At 36.0% G+C, this 23,145-nt stretch overlaps 1 protein-coding gene across 6 annotated transcripts in view; it reads left to right on the top strand.

The window, feature by feature from the left end:
* The first annotated feature begins 6,950 nt into the window (after positions 1-6,950).
* Positions 6,951-23,145, top strand: part of znf385d (zinc finger protein 385D) — a 279,058-nt gene continuing 262,863 nt past the window's right edge. For 5 of the 6 annotated variants that reach the window (XR_011190740.1, XM_069195074.1, XM_069195076.1 and 2 more), the window contains exon 1: positions 6,952-7,037. The gene's annotated coding sequence lies outside the window, so the exon portion shown is untranslated. Of the gene's footprint in view, positions 7,038-23,145 lie in introns of all 6 variants that reach the window. The other variant, XM_069195072.1, reaches the window with a different exon arrangement.

The raw sequence follows: 23,145 nt of genomic DNA, 5'->3' as shown, positions 1-23,145 counted from the left end.
ACCAAATTGGAGAGAATGCCTTGGTAATGATAAAGAATCAGCTCTGGAAGACCTTGAGTGATGGAGGCAGACTATATTTATATACCTCCAGTATGCGATTATACATTTTATATACAGATAGCATATAAAGTATAAGAAGCAGCAGGAATGCTTCTTATGCAAATACAACAGAAAAGATACTAAAAGAGAATAAAATTAAGTACGGAGGGAGTTGTCTCACAAGACACATAAAATAAGAACTCACACTAAGAGTGCTTGTCAAGAACCAAAGAAGCTGTAAAGCTCTAAAAATATCGTGTCGTGCAGCATGGAGATGGCACCCTTGACTGCAGGAGTTAACATTTATGAAAATAAAGAACTTCCTCCCAGTGAAACACAAAAATTTGATTTTTAATAAGGAATAAAAGAAAAAGAACATCCAAAAGTTTGTACAGTACTTATTGCCTAGTGCAGTTAAATAGCTTAAGCTAAAACAAAACTCCTCCTGAAAAATTAACTCACCTTCCTTCATTATAGAATGGGAAATACACTGAAATGTCATAACAATGCAATGACATCCTCTATATGTCATAATGAATATACAGTATATACAGTAATACTCATCTCTTGTCTATAAAAATACATTGATAATTTCCACTATTCAATTGCAAGATAAAATGACTTATGATTGTGTAGTGGAACCGGGCATTAGGATTCAAGGATGGATAATGTTGGAATGTCAGAGCAGTTGGTTGCACAGTAGACAGAAAGCATTTCTCACCTGTTAAACTATCTTAGGATGACTGACAGTATTAGTGATTATCCTCTTAGAGATACCCTATGTGTTAGCACAGCAAGACAATGTTGGAAACATGTGTCTGTAACCCATTTAATCAAACACAGCTACAAATGCTGTCATCAGGACTCCAAGCAGTCCAATTAGTGACAAAACAGATTCATCTGTAAGAAAATGTATAAATGAGAGGAGATCATTCAGTCCATCTAGCTCATTCGGCAGTTAGTAGTTAATTGATCCATTGAATCAATGTCTGGCAGACATAGATTTGCAGCGCAATTTAATAGGCTTTCATCAGGGCTATTAGAACCAGGTTCTAGTGCTGTCTCATTGGTGGTTATGTGAAATCAACATGGCAAATCTTTCAAGGTTCAAGAAATATAACATCAAAATGAAATTCTACTTTAGAAACCTTTGCATGTCCAAACAGTTGTGAATATACAATTTATATCTGTTACACCGCAGCTAGCTGAAGCTGACGGCCACAGGTTACTGACAGGCTGGAATTAAAATGCAGAGGCTCTTTGATCTCCGGAAGCTGAGGGTGTGAAGAGTATGAAGGCTAATGACAGACAGTTGCAGGACTGGGTGGAATGTGAATGCAGTCTTCGGGATGGGTCAGGCAGAAAGACTGCTATGTAGTATGGGCGGATGGCAGTAGCGGTAGGTGCAAGTGGTCTGGCACTGACCCGGAAGCTGGTGTTTTAGGGCAAAGTGCTGGATAAGATTTTTTCAGCCTTTAGGCAGGAAGAGTCTCGCTGGTCAGAACTACAAATAGCACTACTCAGTGACTGAGATTAGCCCAATGTCAGAGCACTGTCCCAGTGGCGTAACAGGGTTTAAATAATGAGAACTAAATTAGGTAATTACCTGTTCATTTGATGAGGGTTTAAATATTAAGAACTAAATCAGGCAATTACCTGTTAATTTCATGAGTGGGGCAAAAATAATCGGCCTGGGCATGTTCTGATAGCCACAGGAGATATGCAGTTGATCGTGGGAATGATGCTCGTTGCCAGGTCAACCGAACGATGCGAGCTCCTGCCCACCCAGGCATGACAATATTTAGTTCAAAGGTCTTGTTGAGTTTAGGAGTAGTCTAAGTAAATAGGCTTTCATGATTCAAGTTTAGTATCCATAGTGCACAGAAGCTACTACACATGGAGACTCCTGTTCCAACCAGATTACTTTTGGAGCCTGCCTTGCTCCTAGCTCTAATGTAGGCTCTCCTTGCTTCCTGATGACTCACATGTCTTCCTTTTAGCCCTCCCTTCCTCTGCTGTCCTTCACACTCCACAGTACGTACTGGTTTTCACTCACCACCAGTCAGCTCATGGACTACCAGGTCCGTCTCCAGCTGCTGACACTACCACCTGACACACCTGGCTGGGTTCACACATACAACACTTATCCAAGGCTCCACCACTTCAATCCTGCGCCCAGATTCATAACACTCTATCTAAACATCACACAGCCTTTATCCTGATGCCTTTTCCTCACCTCTCAAGTTGTGAAGAAAGCTTCCAGCACACTTTTCCTTCATGTCCAGCCACCACTGGCTTTTTTCTGTTTTGCTTATCTTTATTCTGTTTCTTCTTATCTTTACTCTTACTCACACTTATGATTTCACACACTTATCGGCATCAGTAGTGCCCTCTCTGTGTCTCCACAGCTACTGCATGCCCACTATCAGAGGTCAACAGCTAGATAAGTTCTTTCTTTCACTCAATGCTTTGGCATTTCCTGAGTGAGGGCTCCTCTACTGCACCCTACTCTCTGTTTTGTATTATTCACTATCACACATTACTGTACTACTCCACTCACTCAGAGGACGCCTTATTGTACTCTCACTTTAAGCAAGCTGGCCTCTAATCCCCTCTGGAACTGTTGTTCTTCCTGGTTCCATCTGGTGTTCCCTTATAAACATTTATTCTAAATTCCCTCTGGAATTGATGTTGAAAACCCTTCCCTACTCGGGGTAACTAAAGCTGTAGCTTGTAATCTCTTCTCTCTTTCACAACACAAATACTCTCTTCTTAAGCATCTGAGTTTCATTACACAACTGAGTTTCATTAACTCAGCTTCGTTCAGCTGTAGTCGCCCAGCATTGCACCCTGGAGGGAATTACAATGTATACATATCCATTCAGAATGCCTGATGAACATAATGTGTTGCAACTTGTTATTTTTAAATAAGCTGATGCTGGTCTGCACTATTTTGCGAAACCGCCAGGTGGTGCAGTGAATGCTTAACATGGCTTAGGCAAGCACTGTATTCTGGGCTATCACGTGAAACGATCGATTTAGAATCCTGTTCAATGCTCAGCCCCTTATGCACAATCTTTTTACAATTATAGAATATAATTTGTATTACGTTTCCACTTATATTCATTTTATGGTGTTTATTACATTATGACTGTATGTTAAATATTACATTAATTTTAAAAATGAAAGTAGGGTTGTTTCAAAATGCAAAATTACTCGGCCAGATATATAATTGTTTACAATTATTATAACTTTTTGTGAATCCAATGTCCTTTTTCATTTTTAAATCTGCATTAAAATAATCTATATTTTGTTTTAATATAAATTTCAACAACAAGTAATTAGGAAAGTGGCTTTAAAACCATATGGTATCATACTGCATATACAGTAAAGTATATTTATACAGTAAAGGAACAAGTAATAGGTTTATTCCATGCTGAAAAAAAGAAGAAAGAGAACACAACGTTTCAGCCGTGGAGCCTTCTTCAGGTGTGAAGAAGCCTGAAGAAGGCTCCACGGCCGAAACGTTGTGTTCTCTTTCTTCTTTTTTTCAGCATGGAATAAACCTATTACTTGTTCCTTTGCAGCCTACGCATGCTGACGCAGCTACCCACCTGAACTATTTATACAGTATACTGATATCACAGCAGTTAATTGACACGTACACTTCTGTTTTGCATATCTGTGGAAAAGACTGCATGTGATTCGTGTGTGTGTTAAGTCAGGTATTGTAGTCTTTATTTTCTTATTCGATACACGTGGCCAACATTTTAAAACTACATTACACAGTGTTACATTACACGCCCACTGTGAGTTAACTGATATATTAAGAAGAAAAAAGCAAAAAATGTATGAAAAAAACACTAAATTTAGATTTTAAATAGTATAATTTAAAATATACATTGTGTCATTAAAATAAGCATTTGCAAAACTGCTGTATACATGTAAAATATTAAAATTGTGATTTCTGCTAAAGGACATCTCAATACTGTGATAAATAAAATTTTCAGAAGTGTGAATGTAGTTTATATATCTGGCTGAAATCGAACCTTGGATATAAAGTAATATATATTGTTTATGGCGTTCATAAACATGATATTTCTGGTTTTTATTTTCAGCTATCAAAATGTCATAATTTGTTGTGTAATCCATATTAATATTAAATGGATTTAAAATGTACACTAGAGAAACATTAAATGAAGCAATCATTTCATTAAAATGTTACACACCAGAAGTGCCACCTACTGTATCAATCATCTTTTGCAAAGTGGATCATACAATGTACTGTGCTGCAATACCACAAACACAGTACTAAGAGTCGACACTCATTCTGAGTGGCTACATCTGTATACAAAACCTTTGCAGTGGAAAACCTTAAATTATTTTACATAGAAATACCTTAACATGTCTTAGGCTTAGATGAGTGGCTTCTGTCTGAATACATTAATGGAAGTTCAGATGATTTTAGAATAAATAAACCTGTCCTGTAAAGTCACTCAAGTCAGGTAGTGGATATAATATGACATTGACATTGATCATTAATAAGTGACAGGCACTCGGACACTGCTTAGATTAGGCTCTCACTCCAAACTGAGTAGCTAACAAAGAGGGGAACTGGTTACAGGTGCCACAGACAGACAAATGGCGACTTTGAAAGAGTTACAGATTTAACTGGCTGACATGGGAGAAAATGTTAAAGGATCAATAATATCGCAGTCACTCTACAAAGGGGGCTTGTATGGAACTGAAAACAGAACACCACAAATCATGCATGGGGTTTGCATTGAAATTCTACAGCAAATGTGGCCATACATTTTATGGTTTTAGACAAAAAATGAACTTTTGGAGTAAAAACAAAGCGCTGCTTCTGATCTAAACATTTTACATGACTCAGTCAACACCACCCCTACTCTCAAGCATGGTGGCGGCAGCATTATATTATACAGTAGTTCTGCTTCTCATCAGTGGGGACTGGGAAGCTTGTCAAGACTGATGGGAACATGGATCAAAGTAATGGCAAATTTTAGAAGAATGCTTCGGGCCTAAATCTGGGGAAAAAAGTCTCCTTTCAGCAGGATAATGATCCAAAGCACAAGGCCTAAGGTACGTACACTGGAGTGCCTTAAGTATAAGAAAATGAATGTCCTTGAGTGGGCCAGTCAAAGTCTTGACTTGAATACTATTGAGAACCTAAGGAAGGACTAGAACACAAACTGCTGATTTGAGAGAGCTTCAGCAAATCCGCCAAGAATAGAACAAAAAACAATTGTACCAAGCCAGTGTGCAAAGTTGGTAGAGACATACCTACAAAGACCTGTGAGTTTAATTGTTACCAAAGGTGTTCCAGCAAATGGAGTTTATGAGTCTGAATATCCAATCAGCATATTGTTTTTTTTTCCTTTTTGCTGACTTTTTTCTATAACGTACTGTATGTTACCCTTAGAAATCTTCAATTTGATCAGGTTTTGGATTTTGAATAAAATATTAATTTGAAATAAATATATATGCATCATTTTGTAGTTTCACAACATAAGATAGGGACTGAATACTTATTCAAGACACTGTATTCTACTTTTAGTGAATGTATAAACGGGTTTCTTGTATTCTGTAACAGCTGTCACACAGCTGTATCACAGTTTCTGATTAATTATTTTGTGCTTCAGACAAGAGATGACAAACTAAAGTTGTTTTAATTAAAAAAGTATTTGTTCTAAAGCCATGTTATATTAATATTGCTAGCCATGGTAAAGGAGTTTGAAGTTAAGAATGAAAACAGAGGTTATGTGAATATAATGATATGAACATGTATTCTGTTTGATACTATACTATACATGATATGAACACTTAAATGACTTTTGTCTTTTCTAAAAGAAATTTTAATCTGTGTTAAAATGTATTATCTGTGCCATTATTTAAAATATAGTTGTTACGTGCAGCATGCTGTACTTCATAAACTCACTCATAAACTGGAAGTAATCTGACAGGTACATCATATGGGTTTGTGCTAGCAAAAGGGAAAAGTTGAATAGCATTTTATGCATTTAAGGGGTGTAAAGATACTAAAATCTTACTGTACCTATTTAGTGTAGCATGTTATATTGATGATAAAAGTATTAATTGAATTCATTTGCATTTTGACAGGAAGTTCTCCTTATAGGCATATACTATACTGTAGAATACAGCTTGTCATGTACAGTACAATATTTATTCTTTCATATACATAAAAAAGCAGTAAGATAGCAGCAGAAACACTTCAATCATTGGAATACACAATATATATTTAACATCATTAATCAAGAAACAGTAATAGTCTAATAGGGTTTGCATGTAAAGCTGTTAAATTTTATTTTGTGTTTCTTCAACTATACAGAATGTGTATACTGTACAGTATATATAACAAAGTTGTATGGTTAAATTTAGAAATGATACATTACTATAATAACTGTATATTTGTCTATACAGCGGGTTTGATGATGATTTACATGAATAGTTAAATCATTTTTCACCTTATCTGAATTTGATCTGGATTACATATTTAAGTTCTGTATGGAATACTTTGTATAGAAAAGAGAAGACAAAATAGAATATTTTGGTACACATACTGAAGAATTCACCCAGCATAAGTGGTGTGGGGGCAAAGCACTTCAAAGTTAGATCAAAGAACCAACAACAGAAACAAACAAGACCAATAATAATAATAATAATAATAATAATAATAATAATAATAATAATAATCGTCTCAGGTGCATTTTCTCATATGTGCTTCAGATGTGAATGACCCTATCTGGATCAAGGAAAGCACCATAAATGTGTCATCAACTGTTCAACTGTGGTACTGAACTCCTGCTCTTGACCGACAGTGCTTGGGCGGAGCTGTGTCGGAGCACTCTGAATGTTGAGTAAACGCGTTAGGAGCAAGAAGCGTAGAATAAAAGCTGCAGAGTTCATACTGGAATCCAAAGTGAGCTGCGAATTTTACCGTTCGTTACTGGAGAACGGTAAGTTGCTACAGTATCTGTAACAATAAACTTTACTTTGGGTCCTAATAGATCCATCTGGTAATCTAAAATTTAATTGATAACGCTTTATTCATACAGTACAGTACCAAAGCATAACTCGTAGTTGCCGAAGTGAATTTTCGCACTTTATTTTAAAGGGTTTAAATTATTATCAGTGCAATTTGCTAGGAGATGTGATGTGTACAGAGATGAATGCTAATAATCCCCGTCCCCCCTGATTTAGAATGCGAAATATTAATTTAATATTCTCGTCTCACTGTTTAGGTTAAAAACATGAACTACTGTATACAGTATATGTTTTTTCTTAATATGTCCAAGTGTTCAAAATGTTATGGAACTGAATGGTATTTGTGCACAGGAAGAGCAACTTTTTAACACCCACGAGTTAAAGCCACTTTGGACACTAAGTTGTTTGGTACTGTAGTTCCGTTGAAGTAATTAAAGCTAATTTTGCAAGGGTTGGGGGAAGCGGCAGTACTGTGTGAAGGGTTATCTACTGTAGATACAAACTAATAACGTGTGTTAATTATATTTACAGTAGTCTGTAGTGTGCGTGAGAATTTGAACGAGCTTGTCCCATTGGGAATCCCAGTTTCCTCAGAACTCAAGGCTTTTTAAAATTATTTACACTACTAATGCATGTAGTACTTGAGTTTTAAATTAACCATTTTTTTCTTTGCATTAAAATGTTTTAACTTAAGGGAATTTATGTTTTTTGTTGCATTTTCTTGCACTTTTCGTGGGGGGGATTTTAATCCCAATTTTGGAAAGCAGGTTAAAGCAGATCAAAACAAAAGGCCGTTTTATCCTTTTCAAAATCACCGCATCACAGTACTTGGGTACATTTTGGGGACAGCTCTACTGCTTTACCACTGTACTGTATGTTAAAAAATACAGATTTCTTATACCTGAATCATACTTTACAGTAAAACTGCTGAGTTTTATAGTAATACTGTGTACACTTCTGTAAGGACGTTCAGTGGAGCAAATGTTAAAATCCAAATAAAAGGAACAGTGCTGAGTGTATTTATTGTAAATATATGTTTCATTAAGAAAAAAATAATAGTATCATGATATTTTTAAAAACATATATATATAGTACTGTACATTCACAAGGTCATTACTGACAAGATTTTTATTTTAAAAACATATATATACTGTACATTCACAAGGTCATTACTGACAAGATTTTTATTTTAACAGCATTTTAAACGTAACCCATTTTTAAAAATCTGATCTTCCTCAGATAGAATGCATAGACTTGCAGGACGGAAACACAATTTGAGTTAGAGTATATACTGGAAGTCAGAGACTTTTGAAGACTTAATAAAACTATCATTTCCCCATCAGTACCATCTGTTTGGTGTTCTACTCTGTGGGTTTTAGATCCAATTGTTTTAATGACGTGGTGCAAGATTCAATTACCCAGCCTCACTTCGTGGATGCTCATGATGGGAAGATTCTTATTGTAACTTATTACACAATAGCCTGAGATGCTCTACAATCACCTTGAAGCTTAGAAAATCAATGTAGTTTCAAACAGGAAGTATTTACCAATACTTGTAGACATGTAATAAAATATATGAATGAAAAATAAAATACAGATCTCAGGTTTATATCTTACGTAACGCCACACATTAATGTGCTCCATACTTCTATCAGTTTTATTCTGCTGAGGGAGAGATGTTGCCTGTTAGCTTTTGTTACATCTGAAAAGATGTACTTCCCCACTCAAAAAAATAAACTCTATAGATTATGGCAAAGGTAAAATATAAATAAATGGCTGTGTTTTACAAACCAGATACCCCCCAACATTATTTATCAAGGACTCCACGTGCCGAAGTTACCAAATTAAATAAGTTATTTCTTAATAATAAAATGAAAATACTATTTTCTCTGGGAATATTTGTAGAAACTGGCTATTTTTTTATGTAAGCAAAGGTCCAGTTGTAATTTACTGGCAAAAACAGTGCAGGAGAAAGCATAGCTCATTGCTAACCATAGTAATCACCTAATCAAAGAGCAGAGTTGTAAAACTTTTTAAAAATAAATTCCAATTTAAAAAAAACTCAAAACTGCAGATTGTGTGAAATAACTGATATTTCTGAGGTTGCACTTTTACTGCAGTTTGTCATAAAGGATGCCAATATATAGTAAAAACATGCAGATGACATATGTTCTGTGAGGAAAAAGACAATACTCCCTGCAAATTGAATGGTGATTTGTATTTAGTAGAAAAACATATTAAAAGACATATTTTTACATTCCTCGCACATCACATAAAATGCAAAGCTTTGGAAATCGCTCTTACTAACCAAAATACACAGATTTTATACAGACATTCACCCTAAGCTTTGGGATGCAATATGAAGTACAGCCAGCAGCCATATCACCCCGCAGCTCATAACTGGCAAACCTCTGAAACTAAGCAGGTGTGAGCCTGGTCAGTACCTGGTCAGTACCTGGATGGGAGACCTCCTAGGAAAAACTAAGGTTGCTGCTGGAAGAGGTGTTAGTGGGGCCAGCAGGGGGCGCTCACCCTGTGGTCTGTGTGGGTCCTAATGCCCCAGTATATTGATGGGGACACTATACCGTAAAAAGGTGCCATCCATCAGATGAGATGTAAAAGCGAGGTCGTGAATCTTTGTTGTCATTAAAAAATCCTCAAAAAGAGTGTTCCTCAAAAAGAGAAGGGGGTTAACCTCGGCGTTTTGGCCTTGACTCTTACCAATCACGGACTCCTAATAATCCCCTTCATTAGTCTGTTCTCCTCCCAACTATTAGCTGATGTGTGGTGAGCGTTCTGGCGCACTATGGCTGCCGTCACATGATCCATTGGTGGTGGAGGGGAGTTCATTACCTGTAAAATGCTTTGAGTAGAATGTGCAGAAAAGTGCTATATAAGTGTAAGCAATCGTTATTATTATTATTCTATACAGAGTTAGATGTTTCCCCTTTACGTACAGTATACTGTATCTGAATTTTAAACATATTTCTGTCCTTTACTGCTGACAGGAATTAGCATTCTTAAACTCAAGAGACATGCAAATATATTAATATCTTCACAGAAAGTGAATTATTTTAAGAAAACCTTATGCTCCATGCCAGTTTTGAAAGTCTCTAGCTCAGGCTAATTTTAATAAAATCACTTGAAGGTACATAAGCTTCAGTTGTTTCCATTGCCTCTTAGACCCATTTAGTTTTTAATAACAACACGTGTCTTAACCAGATTAAACATTGTTTCAGTATAGACCACTTACTGGTTAAAATGCGTGAAAGAAGATAAATATTGTATGAACAGATTCCTCTCTGAAAACGTGAAGAGCTCTGAAAATGCTAAAGATTAAACCTTGATTGAGTAACCACAATTAACAAAAACATCAGCAATTTGATTTTCTCCTCTGATTTAATTTGATTTCAAGTTGTGTTTATGTCTCATTCAGCTTAGCAAATCCCAGCTTCACTCTGCACAGCCATTCGGTTTGTAATTACTAAAACCTTAAAGAAAGGTGTCTAGGGTTTTGAGATTTCACCCCTACTAATTGCTGCGCACTATATTTATGGAACAGGTGCTTTTCTCGGGAGAATTCTATTAATCAAAATGAAAAAAAATCATGAATGTTTTTAATTGTTAACAGTGACTTGCTTTTACTATTATAAATGCCTTTATAGCATGCTCTTTTTAATTAGCTAACTTTAATTATTGTTATTGCTTTATACACATTATTATGTGTTAATATATGCTAATTGAACAATATTTTACACTTTAGGGGAAAGAACTGTATTAAAATTAACCACTTGACAATATTCCACAGTAGTATACAGCTCTAAATAAGATAACACAAATTGCATGAATCTGCTGTGTCATTTTTTTTGTGAATCATGTAATGTAAAGCGTGAGAGTGTCTGAGGAATAACTATAGTTAACCCATACTAAAAAAGACCATTGTACTCAGGTTGAGGAAGTATGAATCTTGTTGTGGATTAGGAAGTGTGACGTAGTTCTGAAACACAGAGTTAAGGACTGGAGCTTTGATGCTGTTATTTTAATTCAGCAGGATTTACTGAAACATAATAAATGACCTACTGTACTTCCCTTCTTTAACAGAAAGTGTTATGATTGGCTAGGTATGTACGTACACAGAACTCAGTTCTTGACATTCTGTAGCTCACACTCCAGACCTAAGTGTTTGATGTATGAAATAATTTCTGCCTTTGCCATTTTAGCTATCTACAGAGCATATCCTTTGTGAAGTGATATGTTCATTGTTCTAATAAAAGCATTTCATACTGATCTACATCTTGTTTTGGAATTCCTTAGTGTTTCTCAGCTTCTTCTGCAAAGTGCAGCCTTGGCATTTCAGTTCTATCACAAAATAGTAGAGGATTATGAGGGTTTCTCAAAAGAGAACACACTTGAGAAGTGTTTTACTTTCAGATCAGGAAACATGGTGTTATAAAAGGAGTTTTTAACATGTGTATTTACGGATCCTTCAATTTGTCTATATTTATACAGTATGTACAGGGTGTCCCATTTAAAGCTAACAGATATATTTGTGTAGCAAAGATTGTTTAAGAAAACCACACATTTGTTTTATTATATTGAATTACAAGCATAGGAGTCTTATTTTCATGTTTCTCACCAATCTAGATTTTGTATAGCCAAGGGTGAAGATCTTCATGCAGAATGTGAGCAATAGTTGTTCTGCTAACACCACATTCTACTGAAAGGCAATGGATTGTCTTCTTAGGACTAATCTCTTCAGCTGTGGCAGCAATGTTCTTTTCTGTTCCTATTGTGGGACATCTTAGATGCTCAGATGGACAAACACTTTCCATTTCTCAAAACTTCTTAACTAAGAATATATTGGTGCTTCAGCAAGAAAAATCTTTGCATTGTAAATCCCATCTGTAAGCTCTCTGAGCAGCAACAGCACTACCATACATAAAGCAGAGTTTAACAAGTTTAGTTTGAGTTGGCACGTCATAGTAATCCATCATTCTAATCTTCAAGGACTCACCTGCCTAGATTTGTTAAATATAAATGTGTTTGATATAAATGGGATGCCCTGTTTATTGTGTTTGATTGCATTTTTTAAAGAACTGTATATCACCTTTGTTTATTAATATTTCTTACTAGGACACTCACCTACTGAGAATGATAAATTAAACTATGAGCTACTGTATGGAAACAGGCGGTGAGAAAAGAAGAAGCATGCTAGGCAAAAGGACCTTAAAGACCAACCTTAAAAAACAGATTCTAGCTAAGTACTGTATCTAAACCTCGTTTAAGAGAGCTTGCTGTCCCTTATTTTTAGAAAACCCTGATTTCCTCTATAAGGAACTTGCAGACAATCTCGCCAGGTTAGTGATGAATTTTAGAATAGGGAGATAGGGTCTCATTTACTTTGAAACATTTGGATTCATTAGAAGAAAGATTTAGGTCTGGATTGTATTCTGTTTTAAGGCAGGTTTATCCCTCTTGTGGGTCTGTTTCTCAGGTTGGTCAGGAAGATGGCCTCTTTGATTGTATTCAGAGTAACTTGTAAATTGTATTGTATGTTTGTGTTATTGTCATTAATAATAATAATAATAATAATAATAATAATAATAATAATAATAATGGCAGGTGTGAGCATGGTCAGTACCTGGATGGGAGACCTCCTGGGAAAAACTAAGGTTGCTGCTGGAAGAGGTGTTAGTGGGGCCAGCAGGAGGTGCTCACCCTGCGGTCCATGTGGCTCCTAATGCCCCAGTATAGTGACGGGGACACTATACTGTAAAAAGGTGCCGTCTTTCGGATGAGACTTAAAACCGAGGTCCTGACTCTCTGTGGTCATTAAAAATCCCAGGGCATTTCTTGAAAAAAGTAGGGTGTAACTCCTGGCCAAATTTCCCATTGGCCCTTACCAATCATGGCCTCCTAATATGCTCCATCTATGAATTGGCTTCATTACTCTGTTCTCCTAGCCACTGATAGCTGATGTTTTGTGAGCGTTCTGGCGCACTATGGCTGCCGTTGTATCATCCAGGAGGATGCTGGACATTGGTGGTGGTGGAGGGGAGTACCCATTACCTGAAAAATGCTTTGAGTGGAGTGTCCAGAAAAGTGCTATTTAAGTGTAAGCAATTACTCTTATTAATTATTAATGGACAAGCATTGTAAACACCATGTATGTTTAAGTTCAAGTACTGTAGGTAGCTGTGTCAGCATGCATAGGTTGCAAAGGATCAAGTAATGGTTAATTCCATGCTGATAAGCAAAGAGACACAATGTTTTCGGCTATGGAGCCTTGACAATTGAAGAAGGCTCCGCAGCCAAAACGTTGTGTTTCTTTTCTTTTCATCATGCAATAAACATTTTCTTGCTCCTTTGCAACGTGTATGTTTATTCTGCTTAAGACTGCATAAATCAGACAGTTTGAGCTTGATGAGCCTTTGTTTTTGTTTGTCCAGAAATGGTGTTTTAAAACCCGTAGTACAGTATTTTAGTTTACCAATGAGAAACGCTCTGCATCTTTCCAAGAAAACTCTGTTTCTGATTTACTATAAAATACCGAAAGCACTTGCAGAAAATAACATACAGTTTTTAAATGTGTGTTGTTTTATTGTTTGAATTACATTGCATATTCTGATGATCCTGGTTTATTGACATCTTAAGGAAACTCAATCCCTATAAAAAGGTTGTTTTATAAAATAATTCAAACTAAATTCTTGTGGACTTTTTGACTCATTATTCCTTTAATCTTTGTGATACCCTTGCAGTAAGAAAGATGGGTTCTTCTCATAATCAGGAACAAAACCCTCTACAATGACTTAAATGCAAACTTTTTTATTTTAAAAAGGATTTTAGTTTATTTCACATCGGCACCATGTTGATACATATCTAAGAAGAATTGTCTTTGTTTACAAATAATTCATGTCTGAGAGGGTGTTATATATAAAGTACTGGAGTACATTTATGGTTTTTGATCAAAAAGAATGAATTCCAGTGCTGTTTGAAAATCAGAGTGAAGACATAGACAGGAACCTCTGCATCAGCAGTCTTTTTGTTCTGCATTACTGAAACAGCTGATTCATCACATCAGGAGAATTATAAACCTCATGTAAACTTAAGAACACCATCTGTACAGCATTTTTCTGAATCTGAGCTTTGTCTGACTGCTTTTTTAGTACACAAGTAGTATAATCTATAAAAGGACTTTGGAGTTATGCATAATGTATCAAAACAGTGTGTTCTAGACCTGGATAGAAAGGAGGAGAAAAGAATACAGTTGATGTGCACTTGAAAACAAATTAGAGAAAACACTGGCACCTGATGTACACTTGAAAACAGTTTAGTTAAGATCAAAATGCAGTTCTTTTTGTGGCAGAGCTGAAAATAACTTGTTCTGGTCAATGGTGAGTTTGCCAAACTGCCATTTGTCAACTTCAGCAAGATTGTGAAGAAAATCATTTGACAGCCATACAAAAAAGAGTAAAGCTATACTTCAAAAAGCCTTCCTAAAGAAAACATATGGTTTAAAAGACAAATTCCTAAAAAATACACATACTGTACTACAGTACATTAGATTCATTCAAGATGATAACTGCTTTAGTTTCAGATGATTTTAACTGGCTTCTAATTTTCTTGTAAGAATGAGTATACAGTTAATTAAAGATATACTTTTAACTACTAATGAAGGTACGTTTTAAATTTTACTTTTGTATAGAAGGATGTTAAAATTAAACTTTTCTGGCTAGCTGTATACAGTACATGCAATGTGTTAGGTACAACACTTTTGGCAGGGTATTTCAAATACCTTGTACATTTTACCTGGAAAATGCATTTAAGTTGTGTAAAGGCAATGCAGTTATGTTTGAAAATATTCAAGATAGCTGTATGTTGATATTCTATGACAAAGTGAAAGGCATCAATAAACATGCAAAATGTCAGAACGTTTTAAGTATACAGTAAGCTTGCACTAGATTTACAGTATATCTGTAATTACATACTGTGTAATTTACTTAATACAGTATTGTTACAGAATAATTACAGTGTAATTTAGTAAAAGTTTAGCTGTATTTACCTGTACTGTATTTTAAAGTGTTCACATTTGGTTTTGGCAAGAACGAAAAATTGAATGTTTAAAAATGTTTAAAATACCACTTTAGTTTGTTGTGTACTATCTTTAACTAGAAAAACATAAGCATTTTACAGAAGTTGAAAGCAATGCCACTGATACTAAGGTACAAAATACAATATACTTTATGATTCATTTAAAGTAGATAAATAGAAACTGTTTCTCTTATAAGCTTTGCAGTCAGATAATTTGGAACATTCTAATTGTTCCAAAATGATACTCAATATAACAATATAATAGACTTTTTGCTTGAAGTTTAACTAAAATATCTGTGATGGGAAATATATGAAAACCTACAGACCTACTTTATATTATTGTGTTTGCCAAATGTAAAAATGCAATTTAATCAAGCTGCAGTAAGTCCAAGTCGAGTTACCCAAAGAGTCATCTTGATTTCTTGATTTGGTGAAGGGATAGTCCTTGATGTGTTACATTCATGTTCTGTATTGTGTTTCAGTAGAGTCCAGTGTACTCCACTCACACATTTACATGCATTTATTCACACACACATACTGTACATGGCGAAGGGTTGAAATGTAGAGATTATAGTTAATCTTGTCAGTCTTTTGGCTGTAGGAGAACCAGGGCTAAATACATTTCCACGCCTAAGAAATAATGCAAAATAGAATAGTTTTCAGGTTATATAAATGGAATTCCAATTGCTCTGCAATGGAGGAGACAATGGAAATATGCTGTCTGAATATAGGAATATAGAGTTGTCTCAGGTCAGTTCAAACCATTCTATTTCCATGCCTTCCCTCAGTTGGTGATGCAAACTAGCTCTTGATGCTGGCAGGAGACTTCCAGTCTTGATGCTAAAAGCTTTTATCTCCTGCCCATTCATGTCTTTGTAGTGCATTTTGGTGCAGCTTGTGAGTCTTTTTCCACCAGTGTAGCTATCCTTTGTATGGACCCTTGCTTCAGTATGGCAAAGGTCCCTGGTAAGCCAGCTTTGTTCAAGACCTCACTGTGAGTAAGATTCTCTTGTCAGGATCTGCAAGAATAAGTGAAAATTGAAAAAACTCAGTTGTCTCTTAAAAGCTGTTTGTCATCGATGCCGTGTCCCACTGCCATACTGTAACATGATGAGGACACAAGGACATAAGTCAGCATCATCATATTAATGGTAAGAATGCAGTTGTTTCAAGTCCACTTAATGGCTTGCTTGAGATAGGTTGTTGGTTACCATTGTACTCAAATATCTGAACTTCTCCACCATTTCAAGAAGGTTGTCATCTACAGTGATCTTGGGCTGAGTGGATTTGCCTTGTCCCATTACAATAGTTTCTTTCTATTGGTAATCAAAGAACTATGTACAGTAATTAACATTCAGTTAATTGTACTGTATATTGGAGCTTACTTTCTGTATAAGCAATAGGTTAATCGTCTGAAAAGAGGGTTCACCTGATTTGGATCTTTGTCTTAAGGTGGACTAAGATGTATAGCTTGCCATCAAATCTTAAGTGAAGTTATAGGCATACCTACAGTATATATATATAAGACATAGTCTAATAGATCACATAGTCTTACTTTAGGTCATTTTGAAGCTGTTGGACATCAAAAGATCAAACTATGGTGCCCTGCATGTGTGCCTGGAATAACCAAAGCAAACTCAGCAGCTTCAGAGATCTCTCCAGGATACTGTAGAGTTCTGTCTCCTGACTGAATAGAATGTTTTTGTGAGAAAAAGATCATGTCCACCTTCTGTACCTTATTTACCAACAGTAAGACTATTTAGAATTAAGCACACTAATGCATTTTTATTGATAAACATTGCTTTCTAGTTGCAATAGAGTAGTTACCAGGTAATTCACTGTACTTCTTCTACACTGCACTGTTGGCATTAGTGTCTAGATACTGTAGGTTATAACCCATTATTTAAACTTCATGTATACTGTACCTGCTCCTAAGCATTCTTTCCTGCTACAGTATAGTCCTTTCCTCATTATACCCCCAACGTACACCTTATTTCACACAACAGAAATAGAAATGTGATGAATGATAAAAACATGTTCTGATACTAATTCACCTGTCAAATGCATGTCATGAATTGTTACATTTTAAATAAAATGTTAATTACAGTAATTAGAACTGCAAAGATTTACTTTATAAGAATAGTTCAGTGTGCAGTTTTATGTTAGTTATTTATATAATATTAAGGGGACCTTTGGAAAACAAATAATAGAAGGTTTCTCATTTAAGATCGCACTGTAAAACGTTAAAAATTTGTAAACTAAGAATACCAATTGTGTTTTAGAAAAATATTTTTTCTTATACATATGGTGCTTATTTAAAAAATATAAAAGAGGTGTCCTGGATGAAATTGTTTGAATGATTAATGGGTTTGCATTTTTTTTAAGATCATGGAATGTATTAACCACATTCACTGTTCAGCAACAGACTTTGTCCTCTTGCAAATTACAGCTGTTCACGGTTGCATAATAAACAATGAGCTGCCACTACCCATTTGTAAGGTGTCAGATAAGTTTTGGTTCATCATTTATCAAGTCTTGATTTGTACATTGTCTGATTTATGCACGCAAAGGGATTCAGACAAGTATTAATTTGGAATTTATCCAAGTAAACTTCTCTGGTAGAGCAACTTTGCTGCTGTATCCTTAGTAAGTTAGACAAAAGGTTTTCTCATTAATATGCTGTCAGATACTGTATACTCTATGACTATAATCTAGAAAAACTAGACTACATATGAACAGCAGTGATTATAATTTAATCCTACAACAGCAAGATGTCACTTTGGCACAATTATATTAATATGAAGTTAACAATCATCACTTTAATAAAACAAATGATTTCAGCTACCATATATAATTCTGAAAACATCTTAAGGTCTTAGTTAGCAATAATTTAATAATAATAACAACAACAACAACAATAATAATAATAATAATAATAATAATAATAATAATAATAATAATAATAATAATAATAATAATTGCTTACACTTATATAGCGCTTTTCTGGACACTCCACTCAAAGCGCTTTACAGGTAATGATACTCCCCTCCACCACCACCAATGTGCAACATCCACCTGCATAATGGTATTTATCAATTATGTTTCCCAATATTTATGGGTTTCCTGTATGAAAATTAATCTTTTTCACAGCACACATGCAAAATTCTAGTATACTGTTTATATAAAAACAGATAACACAGTAAAGTGGTGCAATATAATTAGTCAGTTTGCGATCTGAATTTGAGTTTCTTTAATGTGAATTTACCCGGTAAAGTAGATGGAAGTAGATACAGTATGAACTATCTGGAAATATACGAAAAAAAAAAAACATTTTTATTTTGTATTAAATGTAGTTTTTTTAACAGTTACCATGAAGTCATCATCATTGTAAAACTCATATCTCCTAGAAGCTCTGTAGAAGAGCACAGCATGAAGAACTGTTTAACTTCTCCCTCCCTTGAAGGTTTCACAAATTTTAGATTACTGTGACATATATCTGCTGCTATGAAGATCAACGAGGATGTCTTCACTTTCAATAACAATATGCCCACTCTCTTTTTAGCTCATGGCGTATAAAAGTTGTTATTAATCAGTTAAGTTTTTAATAGAACTTTGAAAGTAACATCTGCATTTGATCAAAAGAAATCAAGGTAAAAACCATATGCATGATTTATTAAATGCCATAAAACATAATGAGAAACCCCTCATGAAAGAAGCATGATCAATTATCAAAATGAATACAATTTACAATTTTATAAAATAAAACATATTTCTTATTTTAAAACAATTAAATCTCTCATGGACAAATATGGATGCTGCAGTGAACTAATTGTATTTTGAAAGAAGCTGGTTTAGATTACTTGAGCTACAGGACCTAATATTATTTTAAGAAAATCAATCTGACTGTAGCTCATCAGGGTCTGTGAAAAAAAAAACCATTTGGATTTGGTTTTCATGATGTACAAATGATAAAAAAGGACATAGTTCAACAGAGCAACCACTTACATTTCACAAACACAAGCAGACAGAGTGAGTAATGACCACAAAGAAATAGTCTGGAGTCGTTCTCCAAAACATGCACTGTTGATCCATTTGGTGCACTGAGAGCCCCTGGGTGCCAGTGGAGGAAAAAAAGGAGGTCCAGTGTGGCTCTTCTCACTGGTACCATTGCATTATTACAAGCCCCTGGCAAGCCACAGAAGTAGCTCTTGTGCAACAGACTAGGGATACTAGGGATAGTTGCATGGGTCTGGCGGACAGGTCACTCAACAGGCCTGGGGTGCATGCCGGCGGACTGAGAAAACAATGTGCTGGACAGGGATGAGTCATGTGCAGAGTGGGACACAGTTCAGTGCCCCACTCTGATGAAAGTGCCTGGGTATGGTCAGCACCGGATACTCAGGTGCCCTTTTGGAAAGTTGTCACCCAGCTGTTGAAAAGGAAGAAGAACCTTGCCACTATATGGGTGTCTTAAAGTAGTTATCCTCTAGAATTGTGTGACTACCATCTTTAAGATCCTCAAGTAGGAATCGGTGATTATATAAAGGTGTTAGATCATAGAGAAATTGGATCTCCCATATCACTTATGCATTTCTTCCCATACAGTATATTCAATAAGTGCTTCAGAAAAGTGTTTTTTGGTAAGTCTGTTAATATTTGTGGTAGAGGTTATAGTGTTACAAATGGGGGATTACCAAAAGTAGGCTTCTGAGATTGTCAGATAAAGACAAATAAAAATAAATATTTTAACTAATCCAGTTTGGCTCATGTCTACTTAATTTGGAAGAATGTTTTCAATTCTTAAAGCTATCAGCTTAGAGTCTTATAGTTTAAATTGAGGAGGGATATTGACCTATACAAGTAACATAGTGTATGCTGTCTTTACCTGGCTTTGGCAAAACTGTGATAACAGCTAGCTTTAAAGTTTCCAGTTGTTCCCTGTTTTTATAGTATGGTTGAACATGTTCTAGAGAGGTTCAATTAATTTAGGAATGAAAGCTTCAGAAAATTCAGTAAGATTAATAGGTTTAGCACCCAGTGATTTCCCCCTAGTGAGGCTGATGATGGCATGTTGAATTCCTTTTTTATGTCCTCATCTAATTTAGTTCTCCACTCATCCGAAAAAAAAAAAACGTCTTTGTTTCTCTAAAAAAACTAAAACAGTATTCCTGATGAATCTCCCTCTGAGTTATAGAGGGTTTCATAGAAATTCTTAAAAGACAGGTTTATACTTTCAGGTTGCTCTATAAGAATCTTATTCGGCAGAGCCTCTTCTTGCATTTTTAACCTTTCTTACATTTTTAAGTGCTAAAAAGCAGTTAGATTTCTCCATAAACAGGATCTCTTCAAATCATATTTTACAATTCCAGTATCCATTTAAACTTTGTAAGAAAACCGGCTCAGGGACGCCAAATATGTAATCATAGTGGCTCTCTGAAGGCACCAGTTCTGTAGGGTTTGGGCATTTACTGAGACAATTATTAATTGTAGCAGTAAATCACAAAGTTGATTCTTTTGATGGCTTTAGAGTCCAACCATGCGACATAACTCAAACAACGCACACACAGGTACTAATACACGAGGATACATTTATTAATACATAGAATATGGATATAAACCTAACAGATCTTATCGAGAGGGTTATCAGAATACAAAAGGTATATATTCAGTCAGTTACAAAGTGTTACACATATCAAGAGGACATACGTTCAGTATATCATTCATTTAGACCGTTTCATAAATGAACTTGGTTATAAATTCTACATTAGATACTCAAACAAGTACATAACTCTTAGGAATTAAATTGATATCAACTGGTTGGGATAACAATTGAATTCTCGAGCCGTAATGCATTGAAGTTGAATACTCATCCAATCTCTGGGGATTCAGATCTCCTGCGGGCACAAAGAAACAGTTGCAGGCTGTTACTGTCCAATCCGCGCTCTCTGGCTCCGTGCCAGGCTGTGCTGTGCGGCTTGCGACGGTGCGCTGCTGATGCTTACTGTTGGCTTTAACTAGCAAAGTTTGTGCACAGGAGAAAAGATGACTGTGGGTCCCAGCAAGTCGGGAAGAGGACCGGTTCGTTCCTGATGAAGAGCTAGTTCTGAATAGTGATTCAGCTGTCCACAGTTCCGACCTGTTCACGAGGCCTGCTGCTTGTGCTAACCTCGGGTGGATACTCTGGTTATTCTCTGGCAACCTCCGCTCTAGACTCTTAGAACAAAGGAAAGTTCTGGCACTCGGACACACTGGCCGTTCCGTGGTTGTCCGGGCTGAGTCTCAGGATGGTCAGGAGGCGCGCTGCGAGAATGTCCTGCCCTTGGGAGCCCTCTGCTCCTGGGCCGTCCTGCCCTGGAATTCTCCTTTGAATTTCCTTTAGAACAGTCCACAGAATCCTCTCCAGAATCTTACTGAATCTTACTGAATCTTACTCTTGTTGAATCTCTGTGTTGCCTGTTTTTACCTGGAGGAACTTCAGCTCGTTGATTGGCTGAAAGTTCCATGGGCATCAGAGTCCCACGTGGGTTACTCGGCCCTACCAGTCCCTGATTGGTTGATCAAGGTGAGATATGAGTCACTTACTCCTGACACTTAGGAATGCAGTCCAGATGTCCAACTGGCACTCCCTAGACAGATAGGCACCAATGGATGACCATTGATCATGATAGCCAGGCTTAGCTAAGTGCATCCCCCTTTGGGAGCTGTCCTTATCAAAAGAAAACATCTTAAATCAGCCTGCATGAATAGTTTCTCTGTGGCTGCACCACAGAGATGAACAGAGAAATGGGGCCTCATTTAGGAAGGCTCAGAACACTTAATTCTTTCTTATTAATAAACCTCACCGCTACAACTTCTTACTGAGAAAGTTTAATTAAAACATCTGACCCTGTCTTAGTGAAGCTGAAAAACTAGTGTTGACACTGTAAAATTATAAGATTTAAGTTTAACAAGGTTTAACAACTGCAAAAGTCATCACAACACAATTGTTGCTAGTTTTGCACATTTGAGGATTGCAAGGACTAAACTACATCACTTAAAATCGTTCATTAAATTTGAGCATTTTTTGCTCTAAAAATTCAGTTTACAGTATATTGATTGGTTTTCCTGGTTATACATTTTTTTTATTAATTAGTTGACATATACTGTATTTTTAAAAGTACTGAGAGGAATAAAACAATTGTATATGATTATCAGTTGTAAAATCAAATAATTGGTATCACACTACAGTAACTCTGTCCAACTTTTAAATGCTTTGTGTTATACTGAGCTATGGGAAGCTGCTTTTTGTAATTCTATTGCTTTAAACAAAAGCAAACCAAAGCTTAAAAAAATAAATTATGTATTGTAAGAAACACCTTCATATCTAGCATTTATTAATCATTTTTGGGTTTTGGGAATAATATACTGTTTATTAAGTCAAGGTTAATGAGCTTAACATAGGCTCAACACTATGTAGGCTATAGTATATTCATGCTTGTTTTTAGTTTAAGGATCCTATGTTTTTTTCCTTATTTTTAACATTTATGTATTTGGGATGGGTCAGTGGCACAGTGGTTAATATTACTGCCTCACAGCCCTGGAACCCTTGGTTTAGTTCTTGAGGTGCTATATGCTTGGGGTTTGTTTGTTCCTCCTGTATTTGCATGGGTTTCCTCTGGGTGATCAGGTTTCCTATTGAAAGTCCAAAGACATACCAGGACAATTGGCTTCTGGGAAAACTGGCCCTGGTGTAAGTGTGTGCATGTCTGTATCTGTGTCCCATCGAGGGAGTATCCTTCCTTGCACCCTTTGCTTGCCAGGATAGGTTAAAAAATGGATGGATGTTAATGTATCTTCGTGACATACTGTAAGGGCGGTGTGGTGGCTCTGTGGCTAAGGATCTGTACCTGTGACTGGAAGGTTGCTTGTTCGTATCCTGTGGCTGGAGAACTAATCCTACTCTGTTGGGCCCCTAAGGAAGGCCCTTAACCCCAATTTCCCGAGGGGTGT

The sequence above is a fragment of the Lepisosteus oculatus genome, chromosome 10, assembly GCF_040954835.1.
Source record: "Lepisosteus oculatus isolate fLepOcu1 chromosome 10, fLepOcu1.hap2, whole genome shotgun sequence".
NCBI classification, from domain to species: Eukaryota; Metazoa; Chordata; class Actinopteri; order Semionotiformes; family Lepisosteidae; genus Lepisosteus; species Lepisosteus oculatus.
This window is presented reverse-complemented; position numbering and strand designations above follow the sequence as displayed.